Source organism: Protopterus annectens, chromosome 5.part0 (assembly GCF_019279795.1).
Source record: "Protopterus annectens isolate FY-2018-M chromosome 5.part0, PAN1.0, whole genome shotgun sequence".
NCBI lineage: Eukaryota > Metazoa > Chordata > Ceratodontiformes > Protopteridae > Protopterus > Protopterus annectens.
In genome coordinates, this window is record NC_056735.1 from 1,064,834,705 (window position 1) to 1,064,853,570 (window position 18,866).

The following is an 18,866-nucleotide window of genomic DNA, read 5'->3' on the forward strand; positions in this document are numbered from 1 at the left end:
ATGAATGAACTCCCGGAACAACATATTTTGCCTCCAGGAAACTAACCACTTGGCCACCAATAAGTAAAACACAAACCAAAACAAATTAAACCCTTCAAAGTGGGGGCTTCACCCTCACCCCCCCCATGTTTGAGGTTGCATCCCCACACCCCCCAACTATATATACCAACTCCGGGATCGCACTACAGTGGAGAAAAGGGCAAAGTTCACCATGTTGGCCAAGTGGTTAGTTTCCTAGAGATGAAATATGCCATTCCAGGAGTTCATTCATTTAAGTTTTCACTGAAGTTGTCTCAGTGTTATGTGAGTCGACGTTATGGTAATTCTTTGTTTTGAAGGGAGTCCATATATATAGACATGCATGGGTCTACTTTGGAAGACTGAAATACCAGAAGGCCGACTTTTAAATCTCAAGACGAGAAAGCCGACAACCACAGAAAACCAACATCCTGGAACATCAACTTCCAACTCCAGGTAATCATCTTAGAATAAAACCAACAAGGAGAGGGCCAATTAGCATCTGTTTTTTAGGTCATCAGTAATAAGAAAAATATGTGTAAAAGTAGACACAACCATAATATTTCAGCCAGGTTTGGGAAAGAGCACTAAAGTTGTTGTTAAACAAGAGACAATAACTTCCTCCCTATAATAAAGGAATTGAATACTACGTAAAAGCCTGGGCTAACTTGAACAGAATAATGCTAATTACATTTCTGTATTTACCCTGACTAGTCCAGAGGTCTTACCTTTGTTCTACTTTACCAACTCCTTTCTTTATTGGCTAATGGCATCTCCATTGGGCAGCCCAGTTTATCACTAATTAGTATCATTACTTTCACTTTGGAAGATGAATGTAACGTTTTAATGATTTTGCCATCTCAAAGACTGTTTAACATTTTAATGTGCTTTTTTGACAAATTTTGGAATTTACCTTAGAAAAAATGTAAACATAACATGCACTTTAAACACTGACAGAAGGAAAAAGAACCCTAATTAAAACTCACAATTCAGAATAATAGTGGCCAGCCAGTAAACTGAACCTCAGACCTCAGACAAAAAAATATCTAACACATGATGTTCAGTTTCTTGTTGATTGCTTGTCAGATTTTTCAGACCTTGTGTCACATAGCCTAGATGATGTTTGTAAATTTTTTTTCTCATCCCCTTCACAGATGCTGATGTTTAAATCTTCTTGTTCTGGTTGTGCTAAGATTTCATATTTATTTCTTGGTGAAAATGTCTACTTTAAATAATTTTCTTGTTAGGGACATATAAGGAAGATGCCTTGGGATTGGCGATATTTTCCTCCACCTTATCTCTGCCACTGGAGATGTGTTGTGGGAGTGTTGGTAGGAATGCCAGCAGTACACAACATTTCTTTGCACCATCTGCTATCATGGATCTTTTCAAGTTTCATGTGTCATGACGGCCTGGGGGAGGGGGGCACTTTGTCATTTTAAAATTCAGGAGGAAAGATGTTATTTTGGATGAAGTGAGAAAAGAGTCTGAAGACATGAAAAGATGATTATCTTTATTCAACTTAACAGTAGAAGTTACATGATTCAATTGCTGAATGTAATGGTTCAACTTTGGTGGAAGAGGGACACCCCCTTCCTTCTATTCTCTGAGGTGTAGTGACTTGGAGCAGATTGTATTAAGGAAGCCACGAGGGATTTGCTCATACCTTTCAATTGTTCATACTTTTGTACAAGGACCAGATTTTTGACTGACATTTTTAATCAGATATTCATAAAGTTTGTGTTTTATTGCAAACCACTAAGGATTGAATTCGTTAAATAATGACTTAGACTTGAGTTTCAGATTTCACACCCTTCAGAAAATGCATGTGAACTCAATACCTGTTAGTCAAGCGACTTTCAAAGTTTAAATGAACAGTAAAAATCTTTGCCTGATTTTGGGGCTTTGCTCTTAAATCTTTGCTTTATTCAGATTTCTTGTGCTTAGACAGAGGTATGAACCTACAATTCAATAAAAACAATGTTTTAATTTATGCATGTGACATTTATGCCTATGACACAGAACATTTCAAGGATATTTGTTAAATTTCAAAGTATGAGTGATAATGCATTCAAGTGAATTCATGAGGGTGTACTGTAAACATGAATTAAATAATAATTTTGTTGAGAAACTATTCACTTTTTATTTTATATACAATGTGAATAAGTACAATTAACACTTATGAAATAAACAGGAATTACTGAACAATCATACTTTTAGCTACATCAAATGTGTCTTCTGTATGTGCACGATTCACATCTTCTCAAGCCGAACACATTCATTTGAGTCGAATGTCCTTGGTATCACCCACTCATTTCTGCAAGTGCTCTAAATTCCATTAACTCATCTCCCTTAATGCTAACTATTCCCACCAGAAATTTATCCTAGCAGCAGAAACTTCCACCCAGTGCCTAGCTAAAATTCACATCTTCCTCCCTAACCCTAAAGCTCCAATTATTTCTCCTCCCCTTCCATATCACTCCCTAAACCTAAAATTCCCACCCATCATCACTCCCGATATGTTAAATCCCTGTCCTCTTCCCTAACTATAAAGCCCTTGTTGCTCTCCAAACCTAAAATCCCCATCCTTCTTTAACTTTAAAGTGTTGTCTCCACTCTTTGGAGTGTAATAAGCAATGCTCCAAAGCAACCTCCTGGCTTCCTTCTCCACATACCTGGTTCACAGCAAGCCTTGCGTGTGTCCATCTCCTCAGAAGTGACAAATTGTGCAGTAGCTGTGTTGTTGAACTCACATTCAAGGGCAAGCATCTGGTCAGACAGGTTTATAGCTATATTAGACCCTGGCTGCAAGATCATGAAATGTGAACAGCTGGTGCTCAAGTTGCTGTAGAACACCCACATTAAATTTGTTCAACTGAATGGGAACAATTAGAGAAGGAGACTTAAACCTCTCACTCTGTCACAAGTCCCTCCTCTACCACATACATCAACATTCAAAAAACTGCCATTGTCTGAAAAATCATATAGAAGGAAAAACTTATCAAAAACAAAAATAGTTTAACAAATCAGTGAATCGGTAATAAATAGAACTAAACACAAGAAAAACTCAGTCCAACTCAAATGCCTTACTAAATCTACCTAAAAATAATATAAAATAGAAGGAAAACCAAACACAAAGCAGAAATGTGAAAAAAAATGTAAACACACTTTACAATAATAGAATCAAGAAAAGCTCAAATATAAATGTAATCCCTGATCAGTAGCAGTAAAAGGCATACAAAAGTCAAAAAAATAAAAAGTAGCCTCGATGTAAGTGAAAGCATAAACTCCCAGATGAAATGAAACAATTTAGGAAGGGACAGGTAGTCAATGACATGAATAAAAGACCAAAAGAGCCCACAACAATAGAAACAGAAGGTCAGCTAGTCTGGTACAAGAGTCATATTACACAAATGATTGCAGTAGAAAGCCTCTCCTGGCCATTAATTAGTTAAAGAGGCTAGTTTAATGATGCAGCACACAAAGTGAAACACTGAATAAATAAATGTGCAAATTAAAATGTAAATAAAACACAAATACAGTTACAAAATAAACCTATTTAAATAAAGGCAGCAACCATAATAGTAGCTGAACTAACTTAAAATGTTCCTTGGAGCATTGCTTATCACTCATGCTGTGTCACTTTGTTTTTGGGAGTTGCCACCAAAAAGATTACCCTTACAAATATTACTGAAGCTGTTCCAAGCATACCATCAGCTAAACTAGTTTAAGAAACAATATGCAGGTATTATTACTGATTACATGCATGTGTATTTTAGCTATTGGAGTTGTGACTAAAATGACTATTCTTGTGAATATTTCTGAGACTGTATTGAGTGAAAAAACATACATATTTGTGAATGCTGCTACTGATATTCGTCTCCTCATCTAGACGTGTTCATCTGCCAGTACTCAGTTATACAGCTGGGACAGCAATTACCTGTAACTCTGTGTCATAGTAAACTTAAATGTGGAAAATCTTTTAAAATGTGCAGATAGACAGTGTTTGCCCAACTTGTTTAGTATAAATCAAATTCTCACATTTAAAGCAAGAGCTAAATAACAAATAACAAATGCTAAGCAAATCACGTAAATAAATAAACTATACAAATTAATTAAAACTGTATATATATATATATATATATATATATATATATATATAGTTCCCTGTCAGAAGCCTGAAACACTATAAGCTTGAAAATCAAAATCCTGAAACCAAAAGCCTGAAAATTCAAAATCCCGAAAACCCAAAATCCTGAAACTCAAAATCCTGAAAACACAAATAATGCTAATATGTCACTATAAAGACACTAATATCTACCAACTGACCCTGACCGTAACCCTAACCCTAAGGTCCGTCACTATCGCACACTCACCTGACCAGCGCCCTAACCCTAACTCACTTAAACCACCCCTAACCCCAATATTTGTCACTATTGCATACATGCCTAACCTGCGCCCTAACCCTAACTCACTTAAACCGCCCCTAACCCTAACATAAAACCAACCGCACACTGACCTGAACCCAACGCATGACCTAACACCACAGGGCTAACAATAGCAAAGCCACAATGACGTCAGTATGTCCATTTTGTGTTTTCAGGATTTTGAGGTTCAGGATTTTGGGTTTTCGGGATTTTGAATTTTCAGGCTTTTGGTTTCAGGATTTTGATTTTCAAGCTTATAGTGTTTCAGGCTTCTGATAGGGAACCATATATATATATATATATATATATATATATATATATATATATGAATCTACTTTTCTTCATTGAAATTTCATTACTTCGAAAAAGAAAAGTAGATGCCCACTTCAACGAAAGTGCACTTTTGGTGAAGTCTAGTCATCGGATCGGCCTGCAGGTGGGGAAGCCCCCCTGCACCCACAATGTGGGGGGCTGTGCCCCCCCTACTTAAATATACCAACTCCGAGATCACACTACAGCGAGGAAAAGGGAATATTCCCATTCCATGCTGTATTGTGATCTTCGTACTCGTTTTTTGTAGTTTCAGTACTTTGAACAAGTGGTCTTGCACAAGTGGGTTTCAAAGTACTGAAACTTCGACCAACCGAAGTAGACCCATATATATATATACATATATATATATATATATATATATATATATATATATATATATATATATATATATAGATAGATATATATATATATATTTCAATCATTTTATAAGCATAATCTTAAAGAGAGGAAATATATGTCAAATAGTAATAAATTCCTATATTTAAGCAGCATTTATTTAAATATCTGTCTACCTATCTCTATTGTTTTCTTTCTTTTTTGTTTAGCCTGCCATAGGAACATTTTTTTCTGTCTTTAATTTGGCAGAAAAAAATGTGCATGTGAATCCTTATATATATATATATATATATATATATATATATATATATATATATATATATATATATATACATACATACCAGCAAACATCTTATGAAACATAGGAACAAGGCATGGATACATTATTTAACTAATAAAAGCCAAGATAACTTAAACCTTTACAAACAACTTAGAAATAAAGCTATATCCCAGATAAAAGCAGATAAAACATGTACTACATCACTGCACAACAAAAACATTAAAACAACCCCAACAATTTTTGGTTCACCATTAGCAAACGTCTTCTACCTGGCAACACTACCACACCTATACCTACTACATCCCCCTTTATGGATAACATAGCTACACATTTTAATTCCTTCTTCATAAACTCTATATGCTCTCTCATTAAACATGATCAGAACATATCACCACAGGTCCCAACCATTAATCATTCTCTCACTAGTACTATCTCCTTGCAACCTGTTCCAACTCACACTATATACAAACTTCTTATCCAGCTAAAGCCTACTAGTCTTGTTGCTGATAATCTACCATCTGATTTTCTCAAAATAGCTGCCAAAGTTATGGAATACCCCATATCAATCCTTATCAATTGCTCTATCACTGTCCCTCTTCTCTGGAAAATCTGCTACATCACTCCGTTGCACAAAGGTGGAAACTTCACAGAACTCACAAACTATAGACCAATTGCTGTCCTTTCACCCCTTTCTAAAATACTCAAGAAATGCATTCACTCCCAACTTCTACATCACCTCCTATCAAACACCCTCCTATCTGATACTCAACATGGTTTTCACCCTCACCACAGTACTACAACCACTCTTATAAGTTTTACTAATACCATAAATCATTACAAAAACCAAAACAAACTTGTTTCTACTATCTTTCTTGATCTATCTAAGGCCTTTGATATAGTCTCACACCAGAAATTATCAGAGCTAGGCACTTTGAATATCAGTCACTCTACCCTATCATGGTTCCATAGTTACCTAACAAAATGCCAACAAGCTGTGAGGTGGAAACAATCAATTACATAAATCTACTCCTCCACCCTACGTAAAGCATCCTGCTTTTCACAGCTACAGGAAATCATACAACAATCCTTTCTACATGTTGAATCTTGGCTAAACAAATCTAATCTTATTTTGAACCCTAACAAAACCAAGCTTATGTTTTTTCACCCCACCAAAGCAGGGTCGATATTAGAAAATTGAATGATTAAAATTGCAAACGCTCTAAAGAGTGAAAATGCCAGACCTCAAACTCGTTATTGTGGGGGCTGACACCCCACTAAATATATATTCCAACTCTGAGATCACACTACAGTGAGGAAAGGGCAAATATTCCGATTTTCACTGTACTGCGATCTCAAAAAAAAAGCACTTCGATGTCCAGCAGTTTCGGTCTTTAGAGTGGTCATAATTTTAATCATTCAATGTTCTGATATAGACCCAGCAAATCATCCATATCTCCTACCTCTTTCCATATACATTCCTCTAACAACACACACATAAATGCCACCTCTCAAACTAAGCTATTGGGTGTTATCATTGATAAACTGAAATTTGATATTCACATATCTCAATCCATCAAATAAACATATATCAGACTTGGCTCCCTTTACCGCATTAAGACATTTCTTACTAACCAGGCAAAATTAGATTTCTCCAGAGGCCACCTCCTATCTTCTCTATTCTGTGCTTCTCCTATCTTTACCACACTTAGCAAAACTGATCTTTCCAAACTTGAATCTTGCTATAACAAAATAGCCAAATTTGCCACTAACTCCCAATACAGGTCACACTATTGTTCCTCCTTAAAACAATTTCCCCAAAATCTGATCTATACCCATCTCATTTTTGCCCATAAATTAGTATACCATCCAGACCAAATCCCTTCCTTACAACAACTTCTCCAACCATATGCAACTACTTGCCAACTCCATGCTATTAACAAAACCCTCTTGCAAGTCGCCAAAAGCAAAAACAAGGCTGGGGATTCCCTCTCTTCCCACTGCATTTCAAAAATGTGGACCAACATTCCCCAACATATTTTAAACATCACAGACAAAACTCAATTTAAGAAACACCTAAAAGACTATCTATATAGCAAATGGATCTGCTCCTGTATCAACCCTGGCTAATCTCCCATTATATGTCTTCTTATCTAAGCTACAAATCTATACTTTCACTTCTTATGTATTCCCTTCCTCTAACTCCTTCCTCTTCTTTCTCTATTTATACAAAGTTATTCTTTTCTCTTAAATAACATCTATGTATTAAAAAACAATTCTTACCTCCATTAACATAATTTTTATGATGTCTGTTTCTCATTGTACTATTGATTATTCTCTTAATTGTTATTTCTCAATCTAGATGCCAATTGTACAGCTGTATTTTTCTTTCCACATCAATGTATCTATACTTTTTATATTAATACCTATGTAAATTATATTTCTGGAGCTTTTCTCCCTGGACCTCCACTGAAAATGGGCTCACACCCAGTTGGACTATCCCGGTTAACAAATGTAAAATAAAATAAATAAATTATATTAATGTGTGTGTGTGTGTGTGTGTGTGTGTGTGTGTGTGTGTGTGTGTGTGTGTGTGTGTGTGCATGTGCATGTGTGTATATGTGTATATATATATATATATATATATATATGGGTACACTTCACATAATCGAATTACTGAAATCTCGAATTTCGTATGGTCGAGACCATATGATCGAGATTTCAGTAAATCGAATGTGTGTAGTGTTGAAAAATAAAAGTTTACTTACCTTAATACATTGCGTACACACAGAGGCAAGGATTCTTGTACACTCTGTGTGTACGTAATGTTTTATTTTTTTGTGTGGTGTTGACAGGAAATGAGAAATCTCCCGTTTTGCACTTCCGCATACAGCGCAAGATGGGAGATTTCCCATTTCCCCACTGTAGCGCGATCTTGGAGTTGGTATATTTAAGTAGGGGGGTGTGGGGGGCACAGCCTCCCACATGGGGGGTGCAGCAAAAGCGAAGTTTGTCTTTTTTTTTTTTTTTCAGAAGTTCGAGTTTACAAAACTCGATGTTTTGGTTTCGGTTATTTGAAGTTCGAGATTTTGTAAATTCGAGCTTCTGAAGTGAATCCATATATATATGTGTGTGTGTGTGTGTGTGTGTGTGTGTACATTTGTGTGTGTGTGTGTGTGTGTGTGTGTGTGTGTGTGTGTGTGTGTGTGTGTGTGTGTGGGTAGAAGACTATGACTGCGTAATGCCATGCATGTTAAGCAAATGAAAAATCCATCTAGAGGTTTGAGGTTCAGTTATTGGTTAGTTACAAATCATATATTCGATTCCTTGCAGCTATGATCATATTACTCATAAATCTAATGCTATTCTGACTACCTAACATAAATGAACTTCATGTTGTCCTAAAAATAAAGAATTTTAAAATCATTTTAGTCTTAATATGAAATGCTCACTTTCTCAAAAAGTTAATAGCATATGAAAGGCTTCTGCTGAGTTCTGCATTACTGACACATTAAACATAACTGCTGGATTAGGAAATATTTGTTGTTTGTGAAGCTGTAACAAATCTGCTTTGTAAAGATTTTCATTTAAGGACTTGGGTATATCAGTAGATCCAGCTTTGAGTTTTCCAAATAATTTCAACTAATTGGTTAATGATACTTATAGAGCTACAAGTTGTATACAAAGATGTTTAAGGTCTATGAAATCAGAAATGATGAAGTCATTGTTTTTTAGTTCCATTAGACCCAAACGTAAGCATGCAGTAACAATATAGAAACCTTACAAGAAAACAAGCATGAGTAAACTGGAAAAAGTAAAGCAGAGATATACTAAGGCCATCCATGGATGTGAACATTTAATTTATTATGAAAGACTAAAATATCTGAACTTGTACAGTGTCTCACATAGATGTTTAAAAGGAGACCTTATTCAGGTATATATAGGGCATTTAGAGACAACTACTTATGAGAAGATTTGGGATTATCAAAAAGTAGTATGGAATCATCAGAATCATCTATAGAAGATTATATAGGAATTATAAGTGTACTAATTTGTTCTCTGAAAGAGCAGCTGATGCATGGAAGCACTAGCATAGATATTTTTTAAGAAGAGCCTAGATACTTATCAATAGGAACAACTGTTTTGGTATATTGACAGTCTAGAAAAACATTAATGCCCATGTTTAAAATATTTGTATGCATATATGTATGTATAAAGGTTGTAGTGAAAACAATGATATTTTGGCAAATGAAGCCTCTTAAGTCATCAGTATATGTGTTTTCTATTAATTGTTTGACAGCTTATTTTAAATAGAATCAATACCTTTCAAATAAATAGTGTTTTACAACTCAGGACTGAATATCACATACAGCAGATGTCATGGTTGAAAGTTCTGCAAATAAGAAATCTGTTATTAGTTCTTCCCAAATGTTTGTATAGACCTTACAGTACACTTGGTTATCACTTGTTCTTTTGATAAAAATGTGGCTCTTACCATGAAATTAGTCTACTTTCTCCTACTATTTACTTACTAATTATCTACTACAAATGCCTTTGCTGGGAATACAAGTCAATGATAAGAAAAAACAATGCATCACTGAGGGGAATTGGTTAGTTACATTTTTAAAGTCATTAAAGATGTAATTAAAATAGCAAATCATGCTTACTGGGGATGCAAATAAAACAAAAAAAAAACACATTCTGATAACTGACAATGAAATAATTTTGAGATAATTAGTATACAAGATGATAACGATGTATACTACAAAACTATTATCATTTACTTTATTTATTTATTTATTTATTTGCAGTTTCTTTACCAGGATGGTCCATTGGGCTATGAGGAACCCATTTTCAATGGAGTCCTGGGGAGAAAAGCTCAGAAAATACAAATACAGTAAATTACAGAATTACAAAATTAGAACAATTACAAGGTTTACAAAAGCAATTAAAGAGACATTAGAGAAAATACATACATGGTAACAACAGTTGCAGTAAATTAACATTTGATGGAGCAAAGGCATGAAAAATCCCATTATGAAAAATGTAAGATGGTATAAAGAATGCAAGTTTCTTCAGGAAAATTATGGGCTACAGAAGACTATTAAATAATAATAATAATTATTATTTAATTAATGCATGATTCTGGATAAGTATAAGTTGTATGACATTACAGCCATGACTAGTGCCACAAGTTCAAGGGTAAAACCAAAATGGAAACTTTACCTTACCAAGACTGACATTCTGCTTTGGTGATGTCAGAGAAGTACCCATTCAAAACCCACACAGACATGGGGAGAACAGGAACACTGTATACAGGAAGTGACTGGAGATCAGGAATGAGCCCCAGAACTGTGAAGCAGAGATCTTAACCACTGAGCCATCATGTTTACTAGTATAAGAAAGTAAAGAAATAATCAAAGAGTTCAAAAACATAACTTTGCTGGTAAATAAAACAAACACAGGGTGAAATAAATAAATAGCTAAGTATCCTATTCAAACATCCAGGCAGTCAATATCTTTAAGATGTGTCTGTCCCCATCTTTGCAAAAATAGAAAATGTGTTTGAGCCAATCAGTGTAACCAAAAACATTTAAACATCTGTTCCCCTGCATTAGCTTAGGAAAATATAAAAGCCATGCACAAACTAGTTGGTGGCACTCCGTAATCAAGTAATAACTATAGCATGGATGCTTGGATAGCATCCTTCACACAGGCTGACAGATGAAGCAAATGCTGTCCAAGTAGTTGGTAAGAATAACAAGGCTACTGCCCAGCTAGTTCCATAAATAAAAATTAGGCAAGAGTCTAAACAAGCAGAAGTGCACTGAGCTGTTAGACAACTATATCAGCAAATGAAGTCAGCACAAATCCAAGGTATGCATGCACGGGAAGTGCAATTCTAAATAATCCAAGGTATGCATACAAGGGAAGCGCAATTCTAAATAATCCAAGGTATGCATGCATTCATGTGAAGTACAGCTCTAAATAATACAAGGTATGAATGCATGTTAAACATCATTCTAAATAATCCACGGTATGCATGTATGTGAACACAGTTCTAAACAATCTAAATAATCCAAGTTTCACATGCATATGAAGCACAGTTCTAAATCTAAATATTCCAAGGTATGCATGCATGGGAAGCACTGTTCTAAATAATCCAAGGTATGTATGCATGTGAAGCACCATTCTAAATAATCCAAGGTATGCATATATGCATGTAGTGCACCATTGCAAACAATCCAAGGCAGGCATGCATGCATGCATGTGAAGTACAGCTCTAAACAATCCAAGGTATGAATGCATATGAAACACAGTTCTAAATCTAAATAATCCAAGGTATGCATGTATGTGAACACAGTTTTAAATCATCTAAATAATCCAACTTGCACATGCATGTGAAGCACAGTTCTAAATAATCAAAGGTACATGTGCATGTGAAGCACAGTTCTAAATAATCCAAGGAATGCATGCGTGTGAAGCACATCTAATCCAAGGAATGCATGCATGTGAAGCACTGTTCTAAATAATCCAAGGTATGCATGCTCGTGAAGCACATTTCTAAATAATTCAAGGAATGCATGCACATGAAGTACAGTTCTAAATAATCCAATGTATGCAATCATGTGAAGCATAATTCTAAATATTCCAAAATATGCATGCATGTGAAGCACAGCTCTAAATAATCCAAGGAATGCATGCATGTGAAGTATACTAAATAATCAAAATAATCCAAGGCAGGTATGCATGTGAAGCACTGTTCTAAATAATCCAATGTACACATGCATTTGAAGCATAATTCCAAATAATCCAAGGCATGCATGCATGTTAAGAACAGTTCTAAATAATCCAAGGTATGCATGCATGTGAAGCGCAGTTCTAAATCTAAATAATCCATGTTATGCATGCACGTGAAGCACAGTTCTAAATAATCTAAATAATCAAAGTTGCACATGCAAGTGAAGCATAGTTCTAAATAATCAAAGGAATGCAAGCATGTGAAATACAGTTCTAAATAATCCAAGGTATGTATGCATGTGAATTACAGTTCTAAATAAACTAAAGTACGTGCATGCATGTGAAGCATAGCTTTAAATAATCCAAGATGCAGGCATGCTTGTGAAGCACATCTCTAAATAATCCAATGTATACATGCATGTGAAGCACATTTCTAAATAATACCAGGCATGTATGCATGTAAAGAACAGTTCTAAATAATCCAAGGTATGCATGTATGTGAAGCACAGTTCTAAATATTCTAAATAATCCAAGTTGCACATGCAAGTGAAGCACTGTTCTAAATAATCAAATGAATGCAAGCATTTGAAATACAGTTCTAAATAATCCAAGGTATATATGCATGTGAACACAGTTTTAAATAATCTAAATATGCATGCATGTGAAGCATAGCTCTAAATAATCCAAGGTACAGGCATGCTTGTGAAGCACAGCTCTAAATAATCCAATTTATGCATGCATGTGAATTACATTTCTAAATAATACAAAGCATGTATGCATGCAAAGAACAGTTCTAAATAATCCAATGTATGCATGTATGTGAAGAAGACTGCGGTGGTGGTGCTGTGGTAGCATTGTTGCCTCACAGTTAGACGTTGCCCGTTCGATTCTCAGTTAGAGTGTCTTCTGTGTAGTGACATGCGTGAATGGGCGTTCCTTCGTTGAAGGTTGTACGTTAGGCCCGGCAAGCCAGTATGTAAAAATCTACTGCCAATCATTAGTGGACCGGAGTTCCACTGTGGCGACCCCTAACCGGGAAAAGCCAAAAGACATAAACAATGCATGTTTGTGAAGAACAGTTCTAAACCTAGAAAATCCAAGGTATGCATGCATGTGGAGCACAGTTCTAAATCTAAACAATCCAAGGTATACATGCATGTGAAGCACAATTCTAAATAATCCAAGGCATGCATGCATGTGAAGCACATTTCTAAATAATCCAAGGTATGCATGCATGTGAAGCAACATTCTAAATGGCAAAATCTGTTCTCATCAAAAACTGTGAATATAACCCAGTTTAGACTGTAGGTTGTGCAGAAATCCATATGTAGTCAGAAAAATTCCTCCCAAATAAGCAGGCACACAGAGGATACATAAGCAATAAGATATATAACAAACAATACACACCTATAGTGCCAATTCACCAGAATGGTCTCCCATCTTGTGGGTGCCACACAACAACACAGGAATGCAAAGCCAGTGAAAAAACATTCAGGCAAATAAGCAAATACACTAAAGTAAAGCAACAACCCACTACAGTAAGAAACTCAGTAAAGTCCAAAGAAAGAACTTTGGTAGGCTGACAAAAATATATTAGAAATGAGTATAGATTGTCCTCCATAGGCACCTTATTTCATAGGACTAGTGTGTGCATATTTGCAGTACAAATAATCTAAATACAAAGTATCTTACCCAAAACATTTAAAACAAAAGCATCACATTTCATAAATCTGCATCAGGGCTAGCCAGCCAGTGGTATGAACACTGGAACTAGGTAATTGCTCACTGATGATATGACAGCTCAACCCCCATGCACAAAATAGGAAATAGAATGGTGATGATCATGTTGATATCAATCAAATTTCATAAATATTTAAAATGAAAGCACTAATACATCTATTATATTTAGCACAAGTGTCTTTGCAGGGGATAAACATTTAATTATGTGGCTGTGCAATATTGGAAGAGGATTTAAGTTCCAAAGCAGTGCATATCAATTTAAAGCCATCTCTGTCAAACCAGTAGAAGTCCTACACTCTGAATTCCCTACACATCATTTCTATATAACATGCCAATAAAATGCAAGGCTTCCTTCAGCCTTGACAATATTTAATAAAACTAACAAGTAAAATTTATTATCAACATTAGTGTTCCTCTACAATACACTTGATGTTCAATATTGTTGTCTTTATATATTACTTTTTACACTAAATTTTTTTGTTAATTATGACTTAGATTAAAAGAGCTGTCCCAATCTGTTTTTGTATACTGTGTCTAATTGGAGAGTGATAGATATTTTTTTTCTCTCAGTTTACCTTTTGGAGAACTGCTTTGAAGCTGAATTGATATGCTTAAAGAGAGATAACTTAACTGTGACAACAAAGATTTCTATCTCAAATTATAGCCTGGAAATAGCTTGTACTAAATTGCTTGTAACAATTTGGGAAAACTAAGGCATGCTTAATTTATACAATGTATTATTAAAAGTAATTAAAAAGTGTTATTGCCATCAAAATACATTAATTACTATTTGCTGGGGTTATACATTCATAGGAAATAACTAAAATTTATTTCAGATTCATTTGTATCCCCATTTTGTACGGCTAGGATGGGATTCAAGTGGCTTCTAGTAATAGACAATTGTGGTTGTGCTTCTTGAACAATCCCTATGACATAGTTTATTTATAATTTGACTCCGGATGAATATCGTTCTCTTAATGAACTTAAACAGAACGCTCAGATAGTCATTAAACCAGCTGACAAGGGGGGGGGAGTAGTCCTCTTAAATATGCAGGACTACATTATTGGCATGACCCAAATGCTGCAGGAAGCAGATACCTATACCCCCATATCTCCTGAAGAAGTGACTAAAATCATTAAAACAGTCAAAGATGTTCTTTATGGCCTTCTCATGTGTCGCCAGATCAGCCAAGAAGTATATGAGTTTCTATATATAGAACATCCTACCACTCCTACAATAAAAGGAATACCTAAGGTACATAAAGGTGTATATCCAGTCCCATTAAGACCTATAGTATCAGGTGATACGTGGGTGACAGCACATGCTTCTCAATTAATTGAAAACATATTGAGACCAGTAGTAAATCAGTCTCCCACCATACTTAAAGACACATATGATTTTTTGAATGACATCAAAGAATTAAATTTAGATAGTCGTCAATCATATCTTTTGATTACTTTGGATGTCAAGGATTTATTCACCTCGATACCTAATGATACTGGTATGCAATATATAAATGAACTATTAATTAAAGAAACTAATTTTTCTAAAGATAGAATCATATTAATTGATCAATTGTTAGAACTAGTATTATTTAATAACGCCTTTATGTTTGGTGGCAGTAATTATTTACAAAAGTGGGGGGTTGCCATGGGCACCCCCTGCGCCAATACTTATGCCAACCTGGTAGTCCTGTGGTGGGAAAAGTTATACCTTTTCACTCATGAGAATTTTAAGCTCATTAAACTTTACAGGCGTTTTGTGGACGACATTATAATAATCTGGGAAGGTACTCTGGAGTTATTTGAATCTTTCTTGCAATATTTGAATACCACTAGTACGTTTTTACGTTTCACACAAGAAATTTCTAATCAAGAAATTCATTTCTTGGACGTCACCCTTAGGTTCACGAAGGAGGGCACATTAGAATCCACTTTATATAGGAAACAACTTGGAAGAATTCCATGCTATGTTTTGATAGCATGCACCCCCGGCATACCTTTCAAGCCATAGTCAAGAGCCAATTCACCAGGATTAGGAGACTATGTAGTAACATAGATGAATTGAATAAAGAAGCATACTTCTTAGAGAAGTTATTTATCAACAGAGGATACAATTCCACCATGGTTAGTAATATCAAATTTGAAATTTTGGGTGATATTATACCTATGAAAAAGGATAATATGATTACAAAATGTAGAAAAAATGATACAAGACCTTATAAGAAAGTGGATGCCACTAGTGACCATTTAAGCTATATTATCACGTACACTAGTGACATTAGAAAGATCCAGCAGGTCATTCATAACAACTGGCACATTCTAACTATAGATTCTTGTACTAAGAAATTTATTAGTAAGTGTCCCACTTTTACCTACAAGAATAGCAGGAACCTGAAAAGAATTCTATGTGGAGATATGCATATTAAAACAGAGGGAGATAACATCCCAATTTTTAGCATCAATACTAAGGACCCTGGTACTTATCCCTGTTACAGCTGTAACAGGTGCAGATACATTACCAAGACACAATGCTTTAAACATCCTAACATTAATTATGTCTTTAAACCAAATTTCCGAGCAAGCTGCAATACTAGAAATCGGATATATTTAGCCACCTGCAATAAATGTGAGGCCTTCTATGTGGGGCTAACAAAGAGAAGATTACAGGAACGTATATATAATCATCTCTATGATATACGCAAAGCCATAGACAATAACGCGTTGGCTAAACACATTATAGAATTTTCCACCCATTCCTTTTCTTTTAGAGTTTTACAAGTAGTGAAACAGGATGAAAGAGGGGGAGATAAAGAGAATCATTTGGCACTTATGGAGCTCAATTGGATATTCCGATTGGGAGCACACATAGAGCCAGGACTCAACACTCAAGTGTCCATTAAACCCTTCTTAACATCCAGGAAGTAAATATAAGGTCCTCACACCTCTGATAGATTTCATATGGTTAAACTTAGCTCTAATATCTGCAAGCACTGTCAATTATTGTATATTTTCAGTTTACTATTTATCAGTAAAGGTTTATGCATATATGTACATATTAATAACATTTTTTATTCGGTTTTATTAATTTTTTACTATTTAATTAGATGTGTGCTTATTAATTCATTTATATATAAAAAATATACATATATATATACATAGCCTAAGGATAAATTTAACATATTATGTATTTAGTATAACTGAGTTAAAAGTAGCCACAATATGTCATTTGAATTTATATGACATTTATTGATGCACTTCACTATGTTATGTATACATCTATAACATTACGCCAAATAGTTATGGGCAGGTTCTATAACATCTATAGTGATTTTTACTCAAATATGATTATGACTGGCTAAAAGTATTTATTTGTATATATTAGTAATGGATTTCATTCATTATTTTGTATATTTTGATTTGTATAAACACAAAAATTTCTATGAATGAGCTAAATTATTAACCAAGTGTTACAAATGCTTCAATTTTATATATATATTCTTATTTCATTCATTGGTTATAATAACACTATAGATATTTATATAAGAACACGCATACATGTTCTTTGAAAGTATAAAAGTATATAGAAGATCAAGATCTGAGTTAAAAGCGTGTTCAAATGGTTAAGTGTTTTTAATGTTTTTAATGTTTTCAGCATCATTTAGATGCTAATTGATTAATGAGCAGACTTTCCCGCGCTTGAGCGGTTGTATATAAACTTTGAACAGTTTTAAGTGATTTATCTGATGAAGCGTGGATGGACCACGCGAAAGCGCTCATTTTTTACTTCCAATAAACTATCTTGTTGATCCTAAGAATTGCCAACGTGTTTTGTTCCTGTTACAGCAGCTTTTCGTGGATATTGGATGTTTTTTACGTGGTTGGTACTGTACTTCATCTACACAGAATCCCTATGACATGATAGGATGACACATGAATGACAAAAACTGTTTTTACATTATTTAGTTTTAGTAGCAGTGATTTAGTGGCAATATCTTGAAACATTTGTGGCATTTTATGCAAAATAGTATTAATATTACAGTATTTGCTCGACAAGTACAAAAAGTAAAAAAACAATTAAAGTAGGGGCACCACTGAAGAGAACAGTATCCAATAGTTTATTGAAGCACTTTTCTTTCAATTGCCATGCAGAACTTCATCAGAATAAACATATTTTTAGTACAGAACTTCTTTAATACCAGTTCAAGCCTGTCATGTGATATATTTTTAGCCTATAGCAAAGTTAAACTTATTAGTTACTTCATTCAGCTTAATTAAACTTAACCCTGTAGAATCTGGATCCATCTCAAGTTGTTTTTTTCATGTTAAGAAAAACATTATAAAAATATGCACTAATTTAAAATTATGTACTTGTTTAAAAATATTGAAATATACACAAATTTACCCAAAAATAGTGACAACAGGTCAAACAACATACATTTCCTTGTTAAAATGTTGTATAAACGTTAAAGTGAGTCTGTTTATCTTAATAGACTCTTAAGTTTTAATAGACAAGTAATTGAGCAGGCTTCATTCAAACCTGGGTATGTGAACGCATTCAGTTTGACTTGCCATGTGAGTTCAAATTTTTCCAGTAACAAGGCATAGGGACCTCCTCAGTTGTCTGGTTTCACTTGGTCAATAGCTTTGAATTTGAAATTATGGTTCTCAAATTCTACAATATGCTTAGCTAAGGCATTTTCTGTTCTAACCCTACTAATACTATATGTGTGTTCATATAGTCACTCTTTTAGTTTCCTGTCAGTCTTCTGACATAAAAAGCCAGGCATTGCTAGCACTGAGCTAAATACACTACTAATTTAGAATTACAGTTAAGTTTCTTATTTATCTTATGTCTTTGGTGTCTAGCCATGAAGGTTTGGCCCACATCTATGTGTTTACAGTAGGGGAAGTACTCACATCTGAAATCCCTTGTATTCTAGTCCTAGCCCCTTTCTTGTGTTCCAATCATCTTTTCAAATTGTGTCCTCTTT